Here is a 20,716-nt window from a genome sequence, read left to right on the forward strand (position 1 = left end):
TGATAAGTGATCTTGAAAGCAGTGCATCTGAAGATGAGGTAAGTGAAGATGAAACTGAACCATCTTCTTCTGAAAGTGATGATAGTGAAAGCTGTAGGGCTGAGAGGGATGCAGATGGGCAGGACACAACACAATTTCAGCATCAGTTTGCAGAGCTTCCAGGTTTGAAGTGTGCCCCACCGACTGATTCTAAGCCAATTGCTTATTTTCATCTCTTCTTCACTGAAGTGCTGCTGAAGGAGATGGTCACCGAAACCAACAGATATGCACGACAGCACTTTCAGTCACACAAAAACTTGTCCCCTAATTCTAGAGTGAGTTCTTGGAAACCAACGACAGTTGAAGAAATAAAAGCTTCTACAGCTTGTATACTGAACATGAGCATAATTACTAAACCAAGCATGTACAGCTACTGGTCAAAAAAGAATTCTTTGTCAACTCCTTGGTTCTGGCCCGCCGTTTTCTCATAACCGATTTCAGTTATTGCTGAGGTTTTCTCATCTTGTAGACAATTCCAGAATCCCCACTCTTGATGATCCATCTTAAGACCCGTGTGCTAAATTTCAGCCAATAGTTGATCATGCCAGTTGTATCTTTCGACATTACTATACTCCCCACCAACAATTGTGCATTGATGAGAGTTTGGTTGGTACCACAAAAGTCACAGCAGATTATTGCAGTACTTGCCAATTAAACACAATCATCGCTGGGGAGTAAAATTTTGGATGATGTGTGATGCAGTCTCAAATTAATGTCTTGTATTCTATGCTTACCTTGGAGCAAAAAGTAATACAGACAAAGATGATGTGAAAAACATGGTTTGGCCTATACTGTAGTAACCAAATTGCTTACCATGGGGAATTATACAAATAAAGGTTACCACATCTTTTTCAACAATTTTTTTAGTTCAATTCCCCTGGCTAGGTACCTCTACTCAGTAGGGACATACATTACAGGAACACTTCATTGGGATCAAAAATTTCTCCCTCACCAGATTCTACAAAAGTTCAATGTGGGAGAGGTAAGGATTTTTAGAAATGCCTTTCCTGTTACTGTGTGGGTTTAGGGAAAAGAAATCTCAAAGAACGCAGGTATTGCTCCTTAGCTCTTATTCAGGTCCAACAGTGTCAAACATAGCATCAGAAAGAAATATGACACCAACTTCCAAGCCAGATATCATATTGGAATACAACTGATAAATGGGAGGCATAGACACGTCTGATATAATGCTTTACGTGTATTTGGATGAAAGAAGAACACTAAAGTATTGAAAGAAGGTTGTGTTCAGTGTATTATCAAGAATGCTACTGAATGCATACATTTTTTATAAGGAAAATTTTTTAGGTGGGAACAAACCAATGTCTCGATTGAACTTCAACACCTCCATAATAGAAGAGCTTGCCAGAGAATGGCATGAGGCTAGAGACATTGTTAATAAACAAATCCAACAATGAAGAAAATCCACCAGGTTCCTCTCACATATATGACGTAAAGATGCTTCCAGAAAGAAAGTTAAGATTGTGTAAGGAATACTCAACACCGGAATGAAAAATCAAGTCAAGAACAGTATGTGTGAGATGTGACAAAGGGCTGCACCCAAGATGCATCAGTAGTCACAGATGTTAATATATAAACATTTTACTATTATTGTTTTGCATTTCACTTTTGTTTATAAACTGTTCTTCACTGTTGATATCTATTGATATGTCTCTAGTGTGAATGCCATTTGTGTTCACTTTTTTTGTACGTTATAAAGTTTTCTTTTTTTTCCCAAAAATTTATGCAATATTTGGCATACTTCTTGCTTGTTATCCATGTTGCTATGTGTTTTTTCAAATTATAATCATAGGTTTTATATTATGCCAATATATTATACTTCAAAAGCCATATTGAAGGAAAGAACTTATTTTTTCTAAAATAATTGTTATAATAAAATAATTTAATGCAATAAATTTTTGATAAATTGCATCAAAGAATGCTACTTACAAAAGAAGAGTGTATTTACTATATGTCATGAAATTTTCAGCAAATTATTATGAATAATAATGTTTTTATAGACATTTATCATAAACACTGCATTTCTCAGCAAAATGGCCTGGCATTTCTCACATGAATTTTAGCAATTATCATGGCACTCAAAGGGTTAAATATTTAACTCAAAAAACTTTAATTTCATGCTGTGGACCCAGATCAGAGAAATTACTCAGTGAATTTTTATGAGCAGAATTTTTATGGCACCTAAGCAAGGTCATAATTTGCTCAAAGACTTGTTTAATACCGGAAACTGAGGAGAAATTCTCAATATTATACCAAAGCAGAATTGTTTCTCTGAATACTGAAAGAAAAATGGTAGAATTGTAAACTGGCAAAAATAAACTGTGACCCTGTTTCCCAGCTGCATTAGAATCGCCTGGGGCCCATCCCTTCCTACTGAATCAGAATTTTTAAGGGTGAGTTTGATTTTCTATAACCATCTCTAAAAAGTAGCTTCAGGAAGTTGAATAAAGTTTCTATGGAAATTTGGCTAAGAAAAAAATTTTTGAAGATGTTTTTGTGACAAACTTCATCAGGTTATATTTTTAAATAAACGCTTTAACCACTTATTAAATTCTTTATGGCAAGCATTGTAAACTCTTTAAGAAAGGGACTTGTTTCACCTGTCATTATATTGCCAATCCTCACGTGTAATGGATGTTAAGTAAATTGTTGTTGAATGAAAAATTCACTACAGTGTTGCTTATGACAGTTTTGTAAAATTAGACAGAATAGCTGAGAGGGTTTCCTAGTTTTATCCTAAGTTTCCTTATGTTCAAGACATCAAACTTCTTTGGCTCGGTTTCATCTCTTTCATCCTTAAAAGGCATGCCTGGTTTTAAGGTGAAAGCTTAAATAGCTTTAGGGTCCTCTTGTGAGATATTAACTTAGAAAATATAATTTGCATGAGTTGAAACAGGTTCTCAGTAATGCATATTGCCTAGCACTTAATAGGTGCTTAGTGTATTATGATTGAATAAATGAATCTTAATTCACTCCTCTTGTTTGTTTTACAAAGGATAAAACCAAAAACCAGAATGAATGTTATTAAGGCTAATATCGCAAATCTCTTTAAACTGTATCTCATTAATCTAGTATTCAGGTCCTTGAATCTAGTACAGTGTTCTTTCTGGATAATATTTCAGGTCTAAGTCAACTACAGAATCATTTTTTAGGATACTGAGCCTTCTCTAAGATCCTTACCATCCTGAGATCATACCACAAAGGAAGTTGTATATTTTGCCTGGAATCACACTGCCAAGACCGTGGACTATACCTTTTAATAAGTGGAGCAAGTTATTTAACCTTTCTATCTCTCAGTGTGCTTATCTCATAGAACTGTTGTGAGGATTAAATGCAGTAATGCATGTGAAGTTGGCAGAATAGCGCCTGGTACATAGTAAGTTCTGTAAGTCCTGGCTGTTGCTACTACTATTATTTTTGTTACTGTTATTAGTGCTTTTGTTTATACTCTGATCCCCCCCCATCTCCCCCCAAAAAGCATTAGGCTATTTTCTTTGAGTCTTTTTTAATCTTTCCTTTCTTCCTTAGCAAATTTCAAATCCTTGAGGTGGAGATGTGGGGAGGTTAGTGAGGATTGAAAAAGAAGAAAAGTTTATGGTTCTTGTCATTGATAAATCTGTCTTTGTTTCGAGAATACTTATACTGAGGTGTCTAGTATGTATATGCATTGGGAAATAGAGGTAACAGTCTCCTAAAACTTAGGAAGACTTTTCAACAAAAGTAATTTTATTTTTATTTCTTAAAAATATCATAGCCCCCTGGCTGCTGTGGCTCAGTGGATTGAGCATCGGCCTGCGAGCCAAGTGTCGTCCAGTCAGGGCACATGACTAGTTTGCACGTCAGGTCCCCAGTTGGGGGCACAAGTGAGAGGCAGCCACACAGTGATTTCTCTCCCTCTCTCCTTTCCCCTCTCTAAAAATAAAAACAAACAAATAAATAAATAATTAAAAAATATATATGTGAAAGATACATGAATTTCCTTTGTGGATAAAGGTATCTGGATTTTAAAATTTGTTTTATTTTACAAGGTAAAGTACCTGGGTTCTTTAGTAACATAGTTGGTGAGATCAAAGCTATAAATGGTTAGAAACCACTGGTATAGACTATATATACAAGGGAAGGCAAGTGTAGGTTTACAGTTCATATGGGAAAAGACATGCAGATTATAATTATTACAATAGCTTTATTAGCTCAAAATAATGTCACAATGCAACCATAAACCTACTTTTGCCCACCCCTGTATGTTAAAAGAGTTAGAGAACAAAGAAACACAACTTTATGTATTATATGATGTTAGATTAACTTTTGGAGGGTCCCATTAGTCCTGTGTCTTGTTTTGTTTTTCTCCTTGCCTGGGCAGAGTAGTTATTTTCTTCATTGCTGAGGAAACTTACACTTGGTTGGAATAATTAACAGTTACAGGGAGTACTCATCCTCTCCAGTACCTACCCATAGTGTTCCTGAAGGAAGGGAGATTGCCACCTAATCAGTCAGAGCATCTTCAGCACTATAGGCCAAGCACACAGCTTCCATAGTACTTCCAAGCCTGCTTGCTTGATGATTTGTAAACAGTAAAATAGGAAAGGACCCAGCAATGCAAATCATTTTTTAGTACTCCTTAACATCTAGTAATTGGGTACGCCTTATCTGTTTACTATACTGTATCACCATCTTATTCTTGAAAGCGTCTAAGATTTACCTTCAGTACAGAAAAAGCTATTAAAAATAATCAGTACACTTTAAATTGCCATTGATTTCTGGTAGCATTTCTTATGTAATAATGTAAAACCACAACTATATAGATTTCTAATTTGAATATGTAGAAAGTATGAATTGTAGGGAATTCCCACTCTTAATTTCTATTAGTTTCCATTCTGGGTCCACCTCTACTAAAGGACACAGAGTATTTCAACACTTAAGATGACTCTAGTTTCTTGCCCATGGCCTTTAGAAAAATAAAGACCATAATTGAATACAGGAGTAAGCATCTACCTTGATTGCTGATCTTCTTTGGTCTAAGTCTTCTGAAAATGTGGTCTGTGGAGGTCCATAGATAGTTTGATGCATTTGTGAAGTAAAGAACATTTTCATTATAATAGCAAAACATCGTTTGCTTTTTCACTGTGTTGATATTTGTACAGATTGGGCAAAAGCAATGGTGGTTAAAACCACTAGCACTAACATGAATCAAGTCAGTGGCATCAAACTGTTGGTAGTAGTCATTGCATTTTTTCATGATGACCATACACTCTCAGTTAAAAAAAAAGAAAAACTAAAACAAAAATAACAGTTTCACTTCAGAATCCTTTATAAGTTAATAAAAAGCATTAATTTTATTAAATCTTAATAGCGTACACAGTCTTCTAATATTCTGTATGACAAAACAGGAAGTATGCATAAAACAGTTCTGCTCCACATCAAAGTAATACCATTATAACCAGGGAAAGCTTTTGCACTTATTTGAATTGTTGCCTGAATCAAGGAACACCATTTTTACTTGAAAGAATGACTGACAGACTGTGGTTATTTTGACTTGGTTATTTGGTAAATATTTTCTTGAAAAGGAACAAAATGAGCTTGTCACTTAAAGGGAGACAACTGACAGTATTTTGTTGCCAACGATAAAATTAGAGCTTTCAAGCAAAAATTAGAATTTTGAAAATTCATATCTGACACTTTGAGCTGTGATCTTCCCAATACTTAAAAGACTTAACTGGAGAGATTTGTGATAAGATGAAGAAATGCTATATTTTTAATATTCTATAATGAAATGTTTCAACATTTGGAAGATTATAAAATTCAGGAGATAAGTATTTTCCAAATGACCAATGGATGATGTTTCAAAATTATGCATAGATAAAAATTCCTTTCACAGTGCAAGATAGAGCAGTGGATTTAATATAACAGAGTTTGAAAAGGCCATCAATATGGTTCATATTTCACATAGCAACTAGCTTTAAGAAACTACCACTTGTGAGTTTTGGTGTAGTATCAAAGAAGAATATCCACAAATGTCTGAAAAGCCTTTTAAAATTACCCTCCTAACTCTGTATCTGTGCGCTGGATTTTCTTCAGTTACTTCAAAACAACACATCATAACAGATTGAAAACAGAAGCAGATACGAGAATCTAGCCATCTTCTGTTAAGCCAGACATTAAAGAGATTTGTTAAAAATGTGACACAGCTTCATTCTTCTCATTATTTTTCTTTGGGAAATACAGTTTTCATATAGATATATTAATGTGTAAGGTTTATTGTTTTAAAAAATAAATATTTTTTGTTTTGTTTTTATTTCTAATATAGTAAACCATCAGTAGATATACCACATAAATAAAACTTTTGGGGAGTCCTCAATAATTTTTTAAAGCATAAAGACACCCTAAAACCAAAAACATCAGGAACTGCTGGTCTCTGCCATCTCTGTATCTATTCTTAGCCTCTGACCTTAATCCCTGGTCTGAGACCTCTTGGAGCTTCAGACCGATTTTTGTTTCTGATTTTTCCTTGGGAGTGATCCAGATTCAGCCAGATATCCATTTGGATAGGCATTACAGCTTTCACATCTTTTGTATTTATGCAGAGCTTTGGTGAAGACCAGCTCATCCTTTGGAGTTCTAACTCAAATGACACCTTTGAGGCATTAAAAAAATTTTTTTATTGTTCAATTACAGTTGACATTCAATATTATTTTATATTAGCTTCAAGTGTACAGCATAGTGGTTAGACATTTATTTACTAAGTGTTTCCCCCAAAGAGTTTAGTACCCTCCTGGCACCATACATAGTTATTACAATATCATTGACTACATTCCCTATGCTGTACTTTATATCCTGTGACTATTTTATAACTACCAATCTGTACTTCTTAATCCCTTCACCGTATTCACCCAGCCCCCATCCCCTCCTCCATCTGGCAACCATCAGTTTGTTCTCTCTATCTATGAGACTCCTTGTTTTGTTGGTTCGCTTATTTTATTCTTTGAAATCATATGGTATTTTTCTTTGACTTTCACTTAGCATAATGCACTCTGGGTCCATCTATGTTGTCGCAAATGATAGGATTTTTTTTTATGGCCAAGTAATATTCCATTGTATATATGTACCACATCTTCTTTATCCAGCCATCTGTTGATGGGCACATAGGTTATCTCCATATCTTGGCTCTTGTAGGTAGTGCTGCAATGAACATAGGGATGTAAATATCTTTTCGAGTTAGTGTTTCAGGTTTCTTCGGATAGATGTCCAGAGGTAGAATTGCTGGGTCATAAGGTAGTTCTATTTTTAATTTTTTTGGGAACCTCCATGCTGTTTTCCACAGTGGCTGCACCAGTTTGCAATCCCATCAACAATGCACCAAGTTCCCTTTTATCTAAATCCTTGCCAATACTTGTTTGTTTATTTATTGATGATAGCCATTCTGACAGGTATGAGGTGATAATCACATTGTGGTTTTAAATTGCATCTTCCTGGTGGCATATTTTCATATGTCTATTATCCTTCTTTATGTCTTCTTTGGAGAAATGTCTATTCAGGTTCTATGCTTATTTTTTAATTGGATTGTTTGGGGGTTTTTTTGGTGTTAAGTTGTATGAGCTCTTTATAAATTTTAGGTATTAACCCCTAGGCGTTTATTGACATAACTTTCCACTTTATGATTCCATAACACTGTGTAGGAACCTATTTTATAAATTTCATCACATTATGTCACAGTAATTGTTTATGCCTCCCTTCTCAGTTATGAATTGATTCTTCAACAACAAGGATCATTTCTTACCTTTGAATCTTGTTAATTTTTATAGGCAGAATGCAATGAGTATTATAAAGATTTGGTGATGACTTGCTGGCCCATTGGAATCTGTATCAAGGGATAGTTTTGTTGATTTTTTTAAAAAACGTATTACAATAGGAATTAAAATAGGTCTTTCTGAGATTGCTGCATATCAAATTCATTATAATGAAGCATAGCATATAAACATGTAGCATTATTAACTCATGGAAGTTTTTATATAAAAATGTGACTATTTATTACTTCTTTTAATCAATTGATGTATTCTTGGTATAATTTAATTGTATATGTGTTTAATACAGCTTGGCAAATGGAATAAAAACTTTTATTTCATAAAAATGTTCTCTAGTCTTGAAATTTATGACTAAAAATCATTTATAGTCAAACCATTCATGCATTGTTTTGTTTTCTTTTTCAGCAGGTCCCTTAGCCTGTCTGAGGCTGGTCTCTAAAATGTGTATTACAATAAGTCACAGGACTGTTGCGAGTATTTTTTGTTAGACATATGTAGCCCTTTGTATTATTTAAAACAGTAGCTTGCAAAGTGAGATGTGTGACCCTGGGGAGTGCCCAGGACAAGCCACGGGTGTGGGAAGAATATATTCAAACTTGTATCTACATGTTTTAATCTAAAATAAAGAAAGAAATTAAGCTTTACCAATACTTAATATGCATCTTGACAAGGGTACCTTCAGTCAGCCTACATATCTACATATTAGAGGATCACGTGTCAGGTAGAGGATGGAACTATCTTGTTGAAAAGAGAGTACAAGTATGAGAGGAAGCTTCACATCTCTCATTTTGTCAGGGAATTATAAACTTCCACTTATATTCATAGACTTCTCATATTTTTGTGAACTTCCACTCACATTATATTGGCCAGACTGTCATGTGGCTATCCTTTGCTACAAGGTAAGTTACAAAAAGTGACTACCAGGCTTTTCCCATCCCTTAAAAGAAGCAGGCATGAGAATGGATGTTGGTTAGCAGCCAAGCTATAGTGTCTGCTACAGAAATATTTTCATATTATTGTAGCTAAAAACAATACCTGTCACCTATGTAAACTCTCATAACAATATACTTTAAGAACCTGAATTTTCAAACCTGTTTTAAAGCCCCAATAAATATTATTAGTGGTGTTTTAACCTCAACTAGTTGACATAAGTGAAGAGAAACTAAATGAATATCAACAAAAATCTTTCGCATACTTGGTAAATGGGATTGAAAAATGAGTATCCTGATCTAGTAAGCATCGCCAAGGATGTACTTTTTGCATTTAGATTTATCTATCTTTGTGATGTATCTTTTCAGCTATGACAGTCATTCAAACCTGGTATCAATTTGTACACTTTAGAATTAGACTTAAAGGTATTAAACCAACATTTTCAAAAGTAAGCCTTTTCTATCAGATTGTTCTTTTTTATAATGAGAGAAAAATTGGTTTTTATATCATCAAGTTAAATGAAATATTTTAATTGCTAACTTCATCTTTATCTTCTCAAAATTCTGCTTTCAGTATATGTTTTAAAATATACAGAAGTATATATGCATAATACATAGATAAAGGTATGCCTGTGAGAATGTTTCTTTCTTTTTTTCTGATACTAGCATGTGTTAAAAGTTGGAGACTTAGGCCTACATAATATTACTGAAATATACATTTCTTTTTTTCGCAAACTTTGTATCCAAGAATCCAATGTAAAAAATTATTTTAAAAACAATTGTATATTTCCCGCTATCAACACCTGACCCAGTCAGCTACTCTATGTTGTAGCAGTAATCAGCATTTCCAGTTTTGTTTGAACATTTCATCTAGTTGTGATCATAATTGTTTGGTGATTATGGTTCTCCTGAGAACCAATCTACAGAACTTCAAATTCATTTAATTTTAAGAATCTTTTTATTAGCTCGCATTATGATCTAGTTGGAATCCATTTATTAAATAACTGCTAAAATATTTGATAGCATGTGTGACTACTACTTTGTGATTTTTTTCTTTTGATTTTCAGTGGAATTTTCCAGTCATATAAAAAGGTAAAAGGATCCTTTATAATTAATACAATACTTATGTGCCCACCTTTCAGCCTAAAACAAGTATAATTGAAGTTTCTTGTGTAACCATAGTTACATTTTAAAGTACATTTTAAATTAAGTATTATAATTCCATTTTAAATTTAAAACACTGGAATGTTCTGAGTATGTTATTCATCTGCTTTTTTGAATACTACTCTCCCTGATTGATACCTCTCAGGAAAAATATAGAGTTAAGGACCTCAAAAAAACAATTTATATATCCCATGGTAAATTCTCCTATTTCTGTCCCCAACTGATAGTAAGATAGTGGATGGGTAGTGATTACTGGTGGAAGTAGTAATCTATCTGTGCTTACGGTCAGTAGTAATTAACTCAGTTCTTTTCTCTTGGTAAGAGCTAACCCAATTTAGATGATCACAGAGCATCAAGCTCGATTCTACTCCATGGTACATTTTCTGGTGAGGAGGGAAGAATTGGCAGGACGCTGTCCTACCTCCAATGGCAAATGATGTTCTACATTTTTCCTTCTGGGTACTCATCAGCTGTACTTCATACTGACATTTCTCCATAATCACGCCTTCACATTTACTTTTGGCTACATCTACTGTGATAGGATGAGAGAAAACACTTCTGTCTTAAGATTAGTTATAAGACAAATAACCAAATAATCAATATATTCAATTATAATGGTAAGAGATTAGCCAGATGATCTTTTGAAAAGGCTCTTCTTACTAATGAATCTATAAAAACAATCAGTAATTATATCTCGTATTGGTGTTTCACTGATTTGTCACCAAGGACAACAAAAGTCTTTGGAGTTAGTTAGTTTTAAATGTATAAATTAGAAACCTCCACAACAAAAAAAAAGACTGCTGTTTAATGTTTTGAATCCCCCAAGATGTAGTTAACACCCACTGGGGCATGCTTAGACTTGGTTGGTAATTACAATTGAGCTGTAAAATATTTTGACAGTTTCCAACTGTTGTGTACTTGTTAGTCATTTGGTGGCAAATGCAATTTGGTGAGGATTTTTGGTGGGACATGTTTAATTAAGAATCTTTCAGTTATGTAGTATGACATACTAAGCATTTATACAAAGTTTTGCAGCTATGAGCTACTTTTACTTTTTACCCAAGGCAGTAAATATGTTTCATTAAAAGCACTATAGCGTAGTGAAACTTGCCACGCTTTTATGCCTCTTTTTTTCTTTACAAGCTTTTACTTGTCTCATAGTAAAGCATAACCACCCAGTACTTAACTTGTAGACTGCACATTGTGTATGATCTTCCTAGGTAAATGAATTCATGGGAAATAAATGAAATTGCTCACGATAATTACAAGACTAGAAAAGACAGATGGGATAAATTTTTGTTGCATGTTTTTATCCTCTTTTTATAACACCGAAGCTCCTAATAATAAACTAATTTGGGCAATATGACAATTCCTAGAAAGAAAATGTCAAACCTTTGAAATCAAGGCAGGTTGCCTGTTTAGATTGAAGAGTGTAGCTGAAGCATTTTTAAATCTCAAACCTACATATATTGGGTAAATCATTTTCAAAATTATAGAGCCAAATGATAATGGAAAAGTTTAAGCCTTGGTCACTATATCCAAGAAAAAAACAGTAAAAAGCTCATACTCAAATCACTTGAAAAACCTGTTATTTAAAGGTTGTAATAGTCTCTATGGAAATCTTTGGACAGTTTATTCTTTCTATTTTGTTCATAAGAGATTTTTTTAATCATGAAACCAGCAATATAATGAGGATTCTTGGGGGGGGGGGGTATTCTGTAAATTCAGTTGATTAGTTCTTTAACTTTTTCTGCAGAAACATATTAATGTGATCTATAAAAATAAAACCAAAGGTTACTGAATTAATTTGTACTGTATCAATTTAAGCTTAATTTTGAAATGTGTAATCTTCCCAAATGATCCATGTTGAGAATTGCATTAAACAAACCATCTTTATTTGTTTTTATAATCAATGTATTCAATGAGTAAAAGAGCTGAAATGGATCAGGGAAGATGGGAATAAGCTGCTAATTACTGGCTCAAATTAGACAGTAAGGTAATTAAAAATATTGAGTTGGTTCCATGACTGTACAAATTTGTAAAATTCATCAAACTGTACACTTTAAGACAGTTCTATGTAAATTATACTTTTATAAATGTGCCTGTTAAAAGTATAAAAACAATTTAAGTTGAGAAGGAAAGCCCAAGTCAGCATTCTAATATTGTAAAATTATTATATTGCTAACTTAGTTAGGAATTACATCTATAATTGAATATGATTTACCTTTGTCCAGTAAAGGCCAAAATTTGCAAAAAGGCTAATACTTATACTGGATAAACAGTATAAGTATTTACATAGTAATATTATATTATTCTCTTGAGTTATTAATGTATAAATTAAATATGTGTCTCTTGGAAATAGCTATAAATGTATACTTTCCCAATGGTTAACATTGCTAGAACAGGATTTCTCTTATATTTATGTTTAAGGTGGTCTATATGTGGATTTTTTAAAATTCACATTAGTATTACCATTAAAATGTGTTTTTTATAAGGTCTTCAGTGCTATAATTTTACCTCACTTATGCAGGTTTTTTATTGTTGACATTGTTACAGATGTCCGGCATTTTACCCCCTCCTCTAGCCACCCCCTCCCCCCTCTGCTGCCCTGTCTTTACCACATTGTTGTCTGTGTCCACCCTCCTCCCTTCTGAGGTCTATCAGTTTGTTTCATGTGACCATGCCTCTGGTTTTGTTTGTCAGTGTATTTTGTTCATTAGATTCCACATATGAGTGAGATGATATGGTATTTGTCTTTCCCTGACTGGCTTATTTCGCTTAGCATAATATTGTCCAAGTCAATCCATGTTGTAGCAAAGGGTAGGAGTTTCTTCGTTTTTATAGCTGCGTAGAATTCGTTGTGTAAATATATCATAGCTTTTTTTATCTGCTCATCTACTGATGGGTACTTGGGCTGTTTCCAGACCTTTGCTATTATAAATAACACTATGAGCATTGGGGTGCATATATTCTCTCTGATTAGTGTTTTGGGATCCCTAGATATATACCCAGAAATGGGATCGCTGGGTCAAAAGGCAGTTCCATTTTTAATTTTTTGAAGAAACTCCATACTGTTTTCCACAGAGGCTGCACCATTCTGATTTTTTCATACATCTTTTGGATATTTGTTTGTCTTTGGAGAAGTGACTACTCAGGTCCTTTGCCCATTTTTTTAATTGGATTGTTTGTTTTCCTGGTGTTAAGTTGCATATTACTTACACAAATTTTGATTGGAGTCTTTTTAAAATTAATTTTTGAAATTCAGGTTATATTTTAAATATGTACCAGGGAAAGAGGAATCTTATGATTAAATTATTTTATTAAAGTAAATACCTGCCATTTAACTTTCCTAATTTATAAATCGGTAATATGTCTTAACACTTAAGTTAAACTGTGCTCAGTATTTAGAGTTATAGGAAAATAGATTTGCTCTGAATATTTAAAAAATATGCGCACCATTTAATGGATTTTAGTTTTCTGCTTTTTTTTTTACTTTTTGTAATATTATTTAAGAAAAAAGAAGAAGTAGTGAATAAGATAATACACTGGCTAAAACCTTCTTGGCATTTTACCTATATTATTTTACTTAAATAGTAATACAGTATTCCCTCACTTATCGCGGGTATTACGTTCCAGACCCCCCCGCGAAGTAGGAACCTTACATTTATTCCACACTCTTAAACCTACATAACTTTAACAACATATGTATACAGCAACACAAAATTCCGCGATATAGTGAAAAATCCGTGATAAATAATTAAATATAATATTTTAAAAATCCCGCGATACAGTGAGGCTGCAATAAGTGAACCGCGATATAGCGAGGGACTACTGTATTAAATATTGTGAAGGTATCTGTCTTCCCCAGATACTTAATGGATTTTATGTAACCATAATCAAAATGCAAACAGAATATTTCTTGGGATGTATCAAAATGACTCAATTTATTTTTTAAATAAGTTATTGTTTAATCATTTTTAAAAAGTGATGATGGTTGATGATATTTGATTATCCCTACAAGATATTAATGCACATTATGAAATTCTAATGTACTCCAGCTTCAGCCCCAGATGCAGCAGCTGCTGTGATACTGATGCCCAAGAAAAACTGGATTTCCATTTATTAACTCCTTTTTAAGTAGGGAATGAGGGTGACCAAAAGGATGTCCACATGCCTAAACATCCTGAGCTACCAGACAAGAACATGCCTAACCTTCACCTCATGAAGGCTGTTCAGTCGCTCAAACCACGAGACTATGAGAAGGAATAGTTTGCCTGGAGACATTTTTTACTGGTACCTTACCAATGAGGATATCCAGTATCTCTATAATTATGTTCACCTGCCCCCTAAGAGGCAGAGAGACTGCGATTTGCAAGACTCATATGAGGGGAAGCTGGTAGAGACACCTATAGACTGAGTGTTATGCCCTCTGTTACCAACAAGAAAGCCAAGGCCAGGGCTGGGTCAGCAACCAAATTCCAGATTAGAGGCAGATTTTGTCATGGATGTGATCAACTACCTCGGTAAAATTGGAGGGATTATTTTGTGTAAAATAAACTTGTGGCCAGAAAATTTTTAAAAAAACAAACAAACAAAGAGTAGGTCACTAAAGCAGAATGTCCAGCCCAGACATAACATGATTTCATTCAGACATACATATACACTTATGTAACAACTTAAAGTACAATAAAGGAAGGATTACAGAACAGTGAAATGCTATTCAGGAAATGATATTAGGCTGATAATTCAGAACTTTAATTCATGCCATTCACTGAAATGTATTCTAGGCAGAGGAATGTGTTAAAACATAAAATAAAAAAATTATTTTAATAAGAAAAAAAACATTATTTACCAAATATCTGAATGGAAAATAACTTTCTAGCCCTGTCCAGTGTGGCTAAATTGGTTGGGTATCATCCTGCGATGCAAAGGGTCACTGGTTCAATTCCCTGTTAGGGCACTTGCCTGGGTTGTGGGTTCAGTCACTGGTTGGGGCACATTCAAGGGGCAACCAATCGATATTGATATTTCTCTCCCTCTCTTTCTCCCTCACTTCATCTCTCTCTAAAAGTGGGTGAATATAATCTTTTTAAAAATAAGTTCCTAAACCAAAAAAAAAAAAGCAAAAGATACCACAAAAGATAAAAAGTTGACAAGTTGGACTAATTTAAAAATTAAAATGACTGACATTAAAAATAAAAATGATAAGGAAAATTTTCAAGAAATAGCAAAACAGTTGAAGTATTATTTATATATCATTAAATAAAATGTTAAGTGACAGATTTAGGACTCAAACTAAGATCTGACAGACTCCAAAGTCCATGTATACACTGAACCTCAATTCTGTGTCCTTTTTTTATGATACATATCCTTGTGAACATAGCTTCTCCCTCATAGCAGTCTGTATATGGTTTCATTATACTAAATTTACAGGAAAATTGGGCTTATTTTCATTTTTATAGAAAAATCTATAAGAAGAAATTACATGGATAAAATATGCATAATTTTAAGTTAATATTCCTTTAGAATATGCATCTGCCTGCAACAACTCTTCCCTATACTATAGATCAGTATTTGTTAGATTATATAAGATACAGGTAGTGTCACTGAAAAACCACAAGAATATCCTGGCAAGAACGAATATTTCTGGCAAAATTACACAGCAGAACAAAGTGAGTGAAATATAAATGGATAGAACTCTCCTAATAAGCTAGGATTGGCCTACTCACATGTTCTTGCAAATGGGTTAGATGCTGATGAAATGGGTTAGATGTCGATGAAAGAGAGTGGTTTGGAAATTTCTGGTAAAACAAATGGGCATATTTAGAAAACTCAAATTTAGAATATAAGCGAACTCTATCTTAAAATTTATTCCCTCTTGAGTTTCTAACTTATTCTGTTTTTTTCTTTGCTCTCTAGTCTCACCTCTTGACTTGCTCATTCACCTACTGATTTTTTTTTTAGGATATCATAGTTCCTATATTTTAACCTAGTAATTTGAAAATTTTGCCTTTTTTGTTTGTAATTCTAAAATCTCTGCATACTCTTTTAAAAATTCACTGATCCCAAAGGACTTTACAAAGGAGTCATTATAAAATTGTATAATGTTAGGGCTTTACAGTCTTTCATCTAATTGTTTAAAAAAGAAAATTACTAACTACTTTGCAAGTTAAAGAAAGTCAAATTTTTCATAATTTATTCCTATTCAACTGACTTGAAACAGTATGTGACCATTTTATGTGTTCAGTCTATATTGGTTAGATTAACACATGTGTTTTGCATGTGTGTTACATACAAGCTTTCAAATAAACATAAATAAGATGAATCAGATGTGGGATTTTATTCTGTGAGGTGCTCAAATGGCCTGTTAATGTTTCATGGATGCTCAATGAAGAGATAAAACTCCTGAGTCAGAGACAAAGGACTTTATTACTCACAGCATGAGCATTGGCATGTTTATTTTGGTTCCTTTGTGACCAAGTCCCATAGGGGTGACATGAAGGGTCAGATGGATGCTGCACACACAGTGGGGTTTTATCACAGCTAAAGAGCCCTGCACTTAGGGAATCCACCACTTTTATAGCAATCATAAAACAAGCCTGTTCTTTGTCCCAGAGGGAGATGCTACCTCATGCTTAAAGGCTGTTTGCTTTTCTGTGAAGAATGACCTGATAAAGAGCAGTCATGACTTCATTTTTGGACAACACAGAAGATGCCTAAGAGCAGGAGAGATGCTCAGAGGAAAGCACTCTGAGATATTTTGTTCTGTTGCTTTTTTAGCAAAGTAACTGTGCTCTTTTTGATATTACTGTCTATATAATAATGATTGGGCCTGAAATTTCACTAACTCTTCCACTCCTTGATTTATACCTAGAGTAGTAAGTTTTAAAGAAATAATTGTGTTAAAGGCTGCTAGTCCAAGTGGAGCATTTATATAGTCCAAATACTCTGTTATAGTATGGATTTTTAATATTTTTGACATTTATATAGGCATGGAATCAATCACACACTATTCTTTTATACGTCTAGCAAACTTATTACAGTGTATTTACTTTCATTAATGGCCAGGCAAGACCCCATAAGGAAACATCATGGATATAAATATACCCTGCGAACCTCCCTGTGTTGCTCAGTGTTCTCCATTTCTTCAACCTCTTTATTCTTTATTTGTGACACAACAAGAAGAATCTTTCTGAAATTGGTACTATAATTTAGCTTCTAACTTTTAAACTTAAGACATCAATTAGTCTCATCTTCATTTTGCTTTGGTACACGCAAAGCTGATGTTGGTTGAGTTGGTCACTTAAAAATACACTAATTCCCAGACCTACATTTTTGCACTGTCTACAACAGTGACTCTGAAACCTTTTTGTCTCAGAACCCCCTGATACTCTTAAAAGTTATTGAGGAAATAGAAGATTTTAGGAAGATGATGGAGTAAGCAACAACAGAAATCTATCTCCTTATCTAGATAGACAACAATTCAACTGACAGAATTGGTCTGATCTATTTTGGAAGTCTGGAATCTGTTGAAACCCTTCAATTTTGAAGGGAAGGGTTAAATGATAAACTGCAGTTGATTGTGGTCAAGCTCAGCAATGGCCACTCCTCTCACACCTCCCATCCCCATGGCAGGATGCTATGCTGTATTCCTAGAGCAAGCAACAACTTGCAGGAACCAGGGTGGATAAGACCCTAATCCTCCATATATCAGAGATTTGTGTTCTGACTGCTGATTCCACCTTGTGCTGGCCAAAGTGCAGACATAGAGGTGGCCAGACATTGTTATAAACACACCTACAGACACCCACCCACATCATTGTTATAGGCCCCGCGCCCTCAGACTAAAGCAAGTTATAGAGGTTTAAAGGGCTAGTGCTTCCCACCCCCCACTTTGTTTTTTCTATTTTCCTCTTTGGGGACCCAGACTTTAAAATACAAGTACATTCAAAATCAACTGCACACACAGGAGAAATTAAAAAAAAAAAAAAAAAAATCACCATACGTGGCCAGAGAAAGGCACAGGTTCAAAAAAAACTTTAGAAGACCTTTAGTTTATACCTCAAGGTAATCCACAGAATCGAGACAGCCTAAAACAATTAAACAAGCAAATAATTAAAATCTCCCAAACCCTGAGGAAGGGAACATTCCACATAAAGTTACCAAATTATTACATTTAGATACCCAGTTTTGAACAAAAAGTCACAAGGCATGCAAAGAAAAGGGAAAGTAGCCTATTTATAGAAAAAACAACAAACTATCCCTGAGAAAGACCGCATGGTGTACTTATTAGACAAATGCTTTAAACAAATGTCTTAAAGTTGCTGAAAGAATTAAAGGAAGATGTGGGGAAAAGTTTAAAAAATGATATATGAACCAAATAAACCTAAGAAGAAGCCAGAAACAAATTCTGGAGATAAAAAGTACAAAAACTGAAATTAATAATTCATTAGAGGGATTCAAAAGCAGGTTTGAGCAAGCAGAACAATCAGTGAACTTCAATATAGAACAATGGAAATTATAGCATCTAAGGAACAGACAGAAAAAAATATAGTGAACAGAGAGAGTGTGAGAGACTTGTGAGACCCCATCAAGTGGATCAACATATACATTATGGGAGTCCTGGAAGGAGGAGAGAGATTATTTGAATAAATAATGGCTGAAAACTTCCCAGGTTTGAGGAAAGATGAATATAAACACCAAGAAGATCAGTTATTCAAATAGTAAGAACTCAAAGGGATCCAAACCAAGACACAATTTAATGCCTGGCTTAATAGAAGACAGCTTGGCATTTAATGTTATAATATGTTATTTGGTTGATATATGAAGAAAATCTGACCTCACTCTAATGTATAGTTGGAAAAAGAAGATAATTTTAATAGATATTTCAAATAATTGAGGATTGTCTTTTTAATACTATACAGAAACTCAAAGATAATTTAGGTTATTGGCAGTATGGAAAATGAAAGAATACATTGGTCTATATTGCATTTTCAAATGGATATTTTATTGATGCATGATTTATAACATCATGCATTGTTCATTTGTGAAATATTGATTCTCCAACTCCTGAAGATCTAAATGTTGTCACATTTGATTACACAATGTAAAAAAGTCTCATTTGTTAAACAATATCGCCACCATTCTGTTCACACAAATCCTTAAGTTCATCCTTTTCTTCTCTGTTGTACGTGGGCCTATTTCTACTCTGGCTTCTACATAATAATGAGATATATTTGGTTTTCGTTCTGATATTTTATATTATGCTTTCTAATTTTAAAGTTTTATGCTGTGAGTTCTATATTCTTTGTTTTACTTATATTTGATTCTTCTGATAATTTGGGAAGTGTAACAGTAGAAATATATTGCTGATCAGGATTACAAGTCTCCTAGTTTATGATGAATAAGTGGTACTTTTCTATTTCTCATCATCTTTGTTATTGTACCCTTAGGTAATTTTCAAACTGAATTGGAAAGCCACCATTTTTAAGTATATTTTATTGATTATGCTGTTGCAGTTGACCCAGTTTTTCCCCTTATGCCCTCCTCTGTCTGGTACCCTCCTTCTCTCCAGCAATCCCCCCACTTAGTTCATGTCCATGGGTTGTGCATATAAGTTCTTCGGCTTCTCCATTTCCTATACTATTCTTACACTCCCTGTGTATTTTGTACCTACCAATTAAGCTTCTTAATCCCTGGACCTTTTCCCCTTCTCCCTCTTCCCCATCCCAACTGATAACCTTCCAAATGATCTTCATATCTGTGATACTGTTTCTTTTCTAGTGGTTTGCTTAGTTTGTTTTTTTTTTTTATTCAGTTGTTGATAGTTGTGAGTTTGTCGTCATTTTTAATGTCCATGGTTTGATCTTCTTTTTGTTAAATAAGTCCCTTTAACATTTCATATAATAAGGGCTTGGTGATGATGAACTCCTTTAGCTTTACCTTGTATGGAAAGCACTTCATCTGCCCTTCCATTCCAAATGATAGCTTTGCTGGATAGAGTAATCTTGGTTGTAGGTCCTTGCTTTTCATCACATTGAATACTTGTTGCCAGTCCCTTCTTGACTGCAAAGTTTCTTTTAAGAAATCAGCTGACAGTCTTATGGGACCTCCTTTGTGGTAACTCTCTGCCTTTCTCTTGCTGTGTTTAAGATTCTCTATCTTCAATCTTTGAAATTTTAATTATGATGTGACTTGGTGTGGTCCTCTTTGGGTCCATCTTGTTTGGAACTTGCTGTGCTTCCTGGACTTGTATGTCTGTTTTCTTTGCCAAATTAGGGAAGTTTTCCTTCATTATTTTTTCAAGTAAGTTTTCCATTTCTTGCTCTCCCTCTTCTCTGGCATCCCTATGATTCAGATGCTGGCATGTTTGGAGATGTCTCAGTCTTCTGAAACTCTCCTTGTTTTTTTTGAATTCTTGTTTCTTCATTTTGTTCTGGTTGAATGTTTATTTCTTCTTTATGTTACAAATTGTTAATTTGAATCTTGACTTCCTTCCCTTCACTGTTGATTTCCTGTGGATTTTTCTTTATTTCACGTAGTGTAGCCTTCGTTTCTTCCCTTATGCTTTTGCCATATTCAGTGAGATCTCTGAGCATCCTGGTCACCAGTGTTTTGAACTCTTCATATAATAGGTTGGCTATCTCCACTTTGCTTAGCTTGTTTTGTTTCTTCATTTGGGCCGTATTTCTTTGTCTCCTCAATTTGGCAGCCTCCCTGTGTTTGTTTCTGTATACTAGGTAGAGCCACTTTGATTCCCTGTCTTAG

The 20,716-nt window shown here is 34.1% G+C and overlaps 1 protein-coding gene and 1 pseudogene across 10 annotated transcripts in view; both read left to right on the forward strand.

Annotated features, from left to right (window-relative positions):
• Nucleotides 1-20,716, forward strand: part of EHBP1 (EH domain binding protein 1) — a 381,983-nt gene that overhangs the window by 243,682 nt on the left and 117,585 nt on the right. The window lies entirely within an intron of this gene.
• LOC150006051 (small ribosomal subunit protein eS10 pseudogene) lies at nt 14,043-14,476 on the forward strand (annotated as a pseudogene).

The sequence above is a fragment of the Furipterus horrens genome, unplaced genomic scaffold (assembly GCF_987537825.1).
Source record: "Furipterus horrens unplaced genomic scaffold, mFurHor1.1.pri manual_scaffold_6, whole genome shotgun sequence".
NCBI classification, from domain to species: domain Eukaryota; kingdom Metazoa; phylum Chordata; class Mammalia; order Chiroptera; family Furipteridae; genus Furipterus; species Furipterus horrens.